The sequence below is a fragment of the Adelges cooleyi genome, unplaced genomic scaffold (genome assembly GCF_023614345.1).
Source record: "Adelges cooleyi isolate 19-005CV unplaced genomic scaffold, UGA_ACOO_1.1 ACOO_flye_CR_arks_rails_tigmint_CR_PRNA_30, whole genome shotgun sequence".
Taxonomy (NCBI): Eukaryota; Metazoa; Arthropoda; class Insecta; order Hemiptera; family Adelgidae; genus Adelges; species Adelges cooleyi.
Genome location: NW_026095971.1, coordinates 1,642,049 through 1,651,305, shown reverse-complemented (window position 1 = coordinate 1,651,305; position 9,257 = coordinate 1,642,049). Strand labels below are relative to the sequence as shown.

Here is a 9,257-nt window from a genome sequence, read left to right as displayed (position 1 = left end):
TAGTAAGTTTTCAGATTAAAAGCACTGGGCGTCTTTCTAAAATACCTATTCTTAAGAGTCGTTTTTCTATGCAAAACCATTTAATTGGATTAGGTAATGTAGCCTTTGACACTAAACCTGATTCTCTATTAACTTATTTCTGTCTGATATTATAATCAAACATTGTTTTCTATTAATGTATTCTATTTCCATGTAGTTTTAACATAATTAATTTTAAGTTATTTTTTTACGTTGTAATTTAAAGAAGCCATTTGTCTTACACCAGACAACGAATAAATACAAATTATAGTAAGTGCGATCGGCTTGGGTGCGAGACGCAACATTTACTATAGAAACGAGTATGCAAGCGTGAATATTGTATATTCTGTGCTTTATGCGACGGCGTGTGTAAGTGTATGTATGTATATTTATATTATATATTATTATTATTATTATTATTATTATTATTATGTATTTATGTGCGAGCGCATGTTGATCGTACGGCGTTGACCATTTTAGGAGAGACCCGCGACCGGACCGAGCAGTGGGTGTCTGAGCTGTTGCCGGTGCACCGAGTGTATACAGGCGGCCACGGATATCCACGGACCTCAGGACCCGACCGGCGTCGGCTGTCGTCGTCGGGCCGCCCTGTATACACGTCCCAACAATACGGACCTACGGTGTAATGATGATGATAATAATAATAATAATAATAATGATAATAATATACACGTTGTGATTGCATTGTATGGCGTGTGCGTGTGTGTGTGTGTGTGTGCGGTGATCGGACAGAGGCAAGCATAACGTTGTGTCGGTGGGGACGGTGAACTCTCTGGGCGAAGATTGTCGCGGCGCAGCGCACAGACTTGGGCCAGTACGCGAAATACGTTCGACCGGACCGGCCGGCAAACGCGTGAAACAAGCGTAGGGCGAACGCACGTGATCGAATCGAGCCTTAAGTTTGGAGGAATCGGCCGAACCGTTTGTTTGTTAATATTTTTGCTAATTTTCCTACCAGCCGGTAGTCCGCACGTCGTTACGGACATACTGCGCGTGTTATGTTCAAACACAATCCGTGCGCTCGCGAGAAGTACTAGTTTTTCTTAATAATAATAATAATAATAATAATATTAGTACCTGTTGCTCGAGGAACTCCGGCGGAAAAGAACTTTGCAGAAGGAAAAACGCCGCGTGACGCCCGAAAAACGGTAAGCGAACTCCGCCGACAAAGAACAGTGTGGACAAAAGGGGACGGATTATGTAAAATTTTTAATGTTTTCTTTTGGCCGTACAAATCTAACGCATGTGCCTTAAACAACTTCTCTTTTCGCCAATCAGTGATGTACATATAACATCTAGATGGACTACGCGGATGTCACGTCTATGTCGGCGAAACGGCCCCAACTTCTATGAATTTTGACTTATCCCCTTTTGTCCAAACACAATATTATTTATACACCCTGAAATGTATAGTACTGTAACGTGAATACAATATATAGTCCTCGTGACAGGATCAGACGTCTATGAAACAGTTTTGGGTATAAATGCACGGCTACCGAAAACGGGAGACGGGGGGAAATCCCTCTGAAGATTTGTACGGGTATTTTATATGTGGGTATGTTCGCCCACAGAACGCTTTATAGCGGTGTAGACGCGCTGTCCAATCTACCCAACTGTCGAAAACGGTATTCTTCCGGCGAAAACGCGACTTAACGGCTTAGGGAGGATTTGTTGGTCGAAAAAAATTGAATATCTGCCTGTCTGTATGCATACATATATTGTAATTACATATTAAACGATACGGGAAAAGATGACTCGAGTAGTTTCCGGAGCTAACCGGACATGGTTTTAATTATTTTTTGTGTAATCGCGGGTGTAGATAAAATATACATTTATGTTCCTATAAAAAACATTTTGATTTCGAAAGAAAACAATTTACTTTTATTTAAACTAAAATATCAGTTATGTTATTTCTCTCGATACTGTAGAAATGGGAATTTCAAATAAGTATGTATTCAGTTGATCAATTAAATTAAACAGAACAATACAACTTTTTAAATTATTTTTTATAGGCTACCACTGTAAAATAGTAAATAGATAATAACTAAAGTACAGTTAGGTCCATGCCGACTTGCATCCAAAACTGACACATTTAACGGTTCATTAAAATTGCGAATGGACCAAACTCAGGCCACTAAATGTCTATTGATACATTAAACACTTAACCAACGATAAAGCAATCCAGCATTAGAATTAAAATAATATTTCATTAAAATTAATTTATACCGGGGTGTTTATACGAAGCCAAATATTGATAAATTTTAACGCGTTTCTCACACAAAGAGATTCAGAGTTTCTACACACGTTTGTACATAAATTCAGAAAGTGTTGATAAAACGGTTTTTTTTGAAAAAATTGATTACCATTAGACGTTGATAAATTCTAAAATAATATTTATCATACAGTGTTAAACGTACTAACAGTGTTAAGCGTGTGGGCTACCTATACCACATCTAGTTTTTGGCGGTTAAAACTATTCGTCACTGAATAATAATGTATCTATATTATTCATCTCGACCATTACTCATTGGTTTAGTATTTAACTTAATGAGCTTGTTTATACCAAATTAGAAACAAACGTTTATTATAATATATTTATTTGTTTAACCGTGGTCTTAAATTTAAATTTAAGGCATTGTTACCTACCATACATGTCGTATGATCCCATTAATACAGTACAATAAAAAACGATTAACTCTATTAATAATTGAAACGTTTAAGATATTAGCAGTATGAAGTTTAACGGATCAAAGTATTAATTACTTACAATCTTTAAAATATAAAAAGGTAACAATGGGACAATCTCAATGAATAAATTCCATTTCATTACTAAGACATATTCTAACTTAAACTTGTTAACAATCTTTTGATAATTTATTGCAAATCAAGTAATTTAAGACCATCTGCTTTGGCCAGACTGATAGAGCCGTAACGACTAACGAGACATTTAAATGCGAATTAATCGGTTTAAAAGAAACTCGATTGTCGCATCTGAAATCAGAATATACGATCGATTCTTAATATTCTTCTGGAGTACAAAACTGCATGACTCAAACGTCTCGGAATCCCGTGAGCAATACTATGCAGTCAACCTGTTTAGACGTGTGTGATCTGCTGCTGGAATTAATCATCTCGCGGCTATTGCGTACGCCCGACCACACGATGATACTGACCGTGTTGTGGTTAAAATAATCCATCGATTCCATTAGTCGAATATACGTTTGAGATGCTATTTTATCAAGCTCGACGGCGTAAAGCTAGTAGTCACTACTATATTGGCAGTTTATGAAATAAGTCTGCTTAAAAAAAACCTGTACAATCTCAGCCTTTTTTTTGTAATCAAGATACATCTTGAATCGATTCGGGTCAGGTTTAGTCCTTTTTTATACAAAACAAAAAAAAAAGGGGATTGCTTAGAGCGTTTTTCTAGGAGGAAAAAACTATTGGTCACGGATAAATAACGTAAACTCGTAATAATTTACTGTTTATCGCTAAACACTTACCGCTATCTCCGATAAAAAAAAAAAAAAATTAGATTGTAAAAGGACAAAGGATTTTCGTCGATTTCCTCTAATTGTTTCTTCCACGCCATAATTACCGTGTTCATTACCTTTTAGCTGCACGAATCCAGTATCTTTGGTCGTGGTTTTTGGTTTTGTTTTGTAGGCCAACGTTACAGATCTATTACAATAAATGTACAATAATGACATTAATATATTATAACATTGATTCATCAATAACAAAACATGCGAAACATCTGGTCGTATGCGATATTTTTCTATAAATTATAAATAAAAAAACCCGAGTTGCTCTTCCAATTGTTCAGAGTGTTATTATTATTTCGATAATAATATATTTTTTTTCAGCATCCATTGTTGAGATACAGTACCCACGCCGCTTACATTTCGGAAGTGGTATTTCCAGCGCTCACGCGAGTCCCAGCAAAAGTGTAGGTTGATGTTCATACAAAAACTTGCGTAACGCACACACTTTATTTTTAATATTCCTTTGTCACGGTTTTTATTTATTTATTTAATATTTCTACTGGTTTATCCACCCTTTCTTCTCTCTCTCCCTCTCTCTTTCATTTTCACTCTCTCGCTTTTGACCATAGAAAAATACAATATACGTGCATCCGTCTCCGTTGACGATTGTGGCTTTGGCACCGGAATTGCTGCGGAGTCAGACAAAACGGAAAACTGCGTAACCGTACAAAAAAACCGTGTATTGTGTTGCGCTGTTTTGAAAGAAAAAAACCCATCGGCGCGAAGGGACTGTGGTTTTAGAAAAACGATTTATGATTTCATCAGCTCAAAGCAGCAGCGATTTCAATCCGAAGCAAACCGGGCAAAAACGAGAACGGATAAAACGAGTCTGCAAGACATGTCTCTTGTATGCATATGGAATGTGTCGACCGCCAACATAAACGGTATATCTACACAGATACAATACGAATGCTGCAGTTCAAATTCTCTTTTATCTCTCTCTCTCTCTCTTGACTGTCAATCTCGCTCGAAGCTTTACCGTTGATCGCAAGTAAACAGACTTGATACTCGTCAGGGAAATCAGATCATTACCGAGTAGTTTAAAACCACAAAATCCGCGGTGTTCCTACGTCGTACGGCTGAGATTTAATTAGAATACCGTTTCGTTGAAGTGCAGTAATTATTAAAGGATACTTTTTTAACGATTATACGAAAACACCTCGTAGAGTTTGACAAACATATTGTTTTGATCGTCGACGCCGCGCCGTCGGATATGAACTTCCAAAGTTATTTTCAAACTACTCAAAACGAGACCATTTCAATCATGCGTTATACGACTGTGTAACTTCGGGTGTCTCCAATGATCCGTTTTATTATTTACACATACACACACACACACACACACACAAAAAAAAAAGAAAAACAATTATGCGTCATTTGGTGACCTAATCTCGGAGGTTGTAAAAATACAGATGACGAAAATCGAAGGACGTCTCGTTAACCCTGAACTGTCAAATAGGTATAACGCTTTTCTCCACTTAAGTGTATTAATACTATTCAACGCATTTGTGAAAACTATAGATTATTATTTTTTTTTTTTTTTGACAAGGACGAAAAGGATTTTCGGCTAATTTTTTTGTATAGCTCTTACCTAACCGAGTAGAACCGTTTCAAAAAACCTACAAGACAATCGTTATTGCTAATAAACCATGACCACGTTCTATAGTTATGGAATAAAGGAACGCTAAAGCGTGGCTAGTTTTTATCTTGTTTTCAGCGCGTAGGAAAATGGTTTAAGGTTTTACGTTACCAACTCAACATCTGTCATGCGATTTCAGAACCAATTAAAAGCTTATTAAGAACATGAGATGGTTATAGGAAAGACTACACCATATTCTGTAAACTCTGATTGCCAGACGAGAAAGGAGATCCGTGTACTTTCAAATCTACGGGCTCGTCAATAGTTGTATAATGTCGGTTTTGTCAGCAATTTAGTTTTGTCAAAAATCAGAAAGCATGAAAACACAACGATCGACCGTATTGCGATTCCGACGAACTCGTCGGTTGACTGAGCTACTAGATGGCTTTGGAAATGGTAATCCTATTAATTTCTCAAACGGCAGCAAAGGGTGACAAAAAAAACAAACTTTACCAGCGACACAGACACCGCAAGTCCGCCTCCGATCTTCCTACCTATATATGCCGATTATGATCTACGATGACTTGTCGTTGCTGTGGTGTACAGACAACGCGTTAAAGTTCTTCTCGTTGGGGTTACCCACAGTAGTATGAGAACCATTGGGACGATCTTCAACGCTATTTCAATGGACCGGTGAGTCATCCTATGTTTGCGATTCGTCATTGACGTTAACGACCTCAGCAACATCTAGGTTCATCACATGAGTCCGAAATTTGTTTTTATTCTTTATTATTATTGTTATTATTTTCGCAAGACGCAATGGCATTACAATAAAACAAAAATACAATAATGAGATCTTTCATTATTGTGTGCCGTAGCATTGGAGTAAATCACCATCGCGAGACTAGACTTCTTCGACTCGTTCAACGTTTTGTCGGCTAAGCGTATCTCTTCGTGTACTCTATACCTATTAATAACACAGACACAACACACTCATGCGTGTACTTAAGTGTAATATGAGATCGGATGATTATTATATTATAGCCTACTCTGCTTTGACACCATTGTTTACTCGCAAGCAGTTCAGTTCAATTAACAAAGTTTTAAATTAGCTTGACTTATACGCTAACGCGATTTACCATAGTCAATTACTTGGGCAAACAACGTACGAAGGGTGTGTGCAATTTCACCTTTATCGTTCGGTGACTCATCAATGTTATAGGCCTCGTTTAAATATTTGTAAATCGTTTGCTCCCTGTGTAGGGAGTTTGTGCCCGTGTAAACCTTACAATCCATTTAGCCAAATAATAATTGGTTTCCTTATTTAATGGTCTCCGACTTCCAAATAGCGTCAGGCGCGTTTTTCGTTGTTTAATAGTCGGAGCAGAAAGCAGACTATATGGGCAGTGTTGAAAAAAAAAAATAAGGAATCAAAACAAGTTGTAAAGTGAGAGACACCCAATGTTTTTAAAGTGCTCGTCGTCACGTGCCACACTATTTATCAATTCCGGTACCCTGGACCTCATCGTCCTCAAATAAAGTACTCAACACATACACGAAATTTATAATCAAGCACTTATACTGTTTTTGACGCATTAAGGTGTTTCAATATCGTATACGACAAAAATGTTCCAGGAGACCTTGAAAACTAGGTCAGTGTGTCCGTCGACGTTTTTTATATTGTATCATTATTGTATCCGTCAAAAACTTATTACGCCCCGTTCACGCGTTGATCAAATAAGAATAATAATATAACATTTACATTTCACGTAACAAAAACTCTAAGGCTGGCTTGGCCAAAGCGTTGACGGGTTAACGCCTAAGCGTACCTGCACGTCTATTAGCTATGTGTGTGGATAATGCATGTGTGTGTGTGGTTTTTATGATAACAGTCACTGTATATTAATGAAAGGGTCACAATACGCGCGGAACGTTGACCTTTCATCCGTGACTTCTGACCAAATATAAGCACACGCATGTTGGTTTCAATATAATTATCAGCTGTATTGCATCTACTTCGAAACCAGGAAAATCGTACACTGCACTTAATAACGGCCGTCCGGCTCGCCATAGCTCGGAACGACCTTATCAAATGTGACCAGGAAACGTCTGCGTTTAATTAGGATTTAATAATTGTCGGCCGGACTCTCTATTATTATTATATTGATTTAAAACTTCTCTATTTTTTTTTTCGTGTGTGGCTCTAATAAAACAATTGTAAGGAAGTTCTTTCACGTGATGTTTAATAGAATCGGCGGTATAATAAGAATCACTTCCTTGAAAAGTCTCAAAGAATCAATTCATTGTGTACCTGCACAGAGTCCTTTACTGTGCATAGTTGCCGACCAAAAGAATTTTATTCTTTCTTGTACGTTCGTCCGTTTGGTCAGTACGGTGTTGTTACCTATTGTTGTTCAACACTTACTTCATTGTGTAACTTAAATTAATTCTGGCAAAAATAAAATATCGCGTTTGTCTTTGGACTAATACAGAAATTACATTCTACGAACGTCTGATGCAAGATTAAAGCATAATTACTCGACACAGCCGTTTGTCAAAACAAAATTGGACGTATACAAGTCAGAGTTACACTTACCGGGGATATCTCCGCCAAACGCAAACCGATTCTTCTTGTCATTTATTATCCAACGCATGACCCGTGGTTCACGTCAACTGCGCAAAGGTAACGTTGGAGGCGGCGCGCATAGTTTAATTATTAATTTATCGTTCGATTTTAATGTCAACTAGATTGTCGGATTTTGCAACTCTCGACAAACACACATGTACGCTCGTGTGCTTATACGCCGAGCTTTGATCACATTATTACTAAATCAGTTACCCGAATATTTCACAACACTCGATTGTTCTCGTGTCTTTCTCCATTTAATTTTTTCTAAAACAAAGGTAACACGTGTGATAGATATCGTGATGGGTGTATTTTATTTGAAAAATCGAACAGCGTGTACTTTATACGCCGATAGCCTTCTTGTACATACTGTGTACACGATACATTAAAGACGATTTTTCTTGCCGATCAATGCGAATCATATGCCATCATGTGTTTTAAAACGTCTTATTTGTGAAATTCCAAAAATTACACTTGTGACAACTGCGCACTACACCGACGATTTTGTGATTTACTAGAGTCGAATTTTTCACGCTTTACGACATTCGCTCATTAGGATTTTAGTATAAGCTCTGCGGTTGTCCTAACCCCGTTTACCAGAGTATAAGAACACTCGATCATTCGTGTCCACCAAACGCATCAGTTATCTTTTACTGATAGCTGTAGCGTTTAATATATATATATATATATAGGTTTTACCTACCAAACGCCTACTCATCCGTACGTTTGAAACCACAAACTTAAACGGATCGGTCCAAGTGTCCAACCTACGTGTATATGCGTACATAGACTAGTCATAATAATATAACGGTGTTTAAACGGCAAATGGAGCACGTTTAATGAATGTCATCCGAGTACAGTAAATTTAATTATGCGTATCCAAAACGGCAATGACACCGCTACGAGCAAGGACGGGTACCCCGTTACAGAAAAACATGTTTTAGATTTGTTAAAAAAAATAATAAAACCTTAAATAAAACCACATGTCAATCAATTCTCGTTTTCCTCGTGAAATAGGGTTGTTTGCTATCAGGATGCCTACTAGACTAGCACAGTCGATCGTCTTTAGAGTAATGTCTACTATTAGTTTATAAAAAAAAGTGGCTTGGTTGTGAAAAAATAACAGTAGCTTTTATTCGATTCCGAAAAAAAAAACGTAAGTAGTTATGGATAAACGCTATATAGGGTGATTCATTTAGGATAAGACACTTTCTTTTAAAATTATTGCAATTTTATAGTTTTCTTTTTGGAAACATTTTAGTTAATGTTATTTTACATTATTCAAATGTTTATTTTTTTTTTATCCACAACGCTGTCAACTTTAGAAACATAAATGGAAACGTATACGTTTAATTTAACTTTTTAAATTAAGAATAATTTGCTGACTGGTCGATAACCAGTTTGGGACAACTACTTTAAAAGTTAGTAAATTTAAAAAATTGAGCGGTATGTAGAGTGCGATAGAGTA

General features: G+C 36.9%; 1 protein-coding gene across 2 annotated transcripts in view; it reads left to right on the top strand.

The window, feature by feature from the left end:
• The first annotated feature begins 838 nt into the window (after positions 1-838).
• The window catches only part of LOC126837856 (uncharacterized), a 50,272-nt gene continuing 41,853 nt past the window's right edge, over positions 839-9,257 (top strand). The window contains exon 1 of one of the 2 annotated variants that reach the window (XM_050571805.1): positions 839-1,187. The gene's annotated coding sequence lies outside the window, so the exon portion shown is untranslated. The remainder of the gene's footprint in view (positions 1,188-9,257) is intronic. The other variant, XM_050571806.1, reaches the window with a different exon arrangement.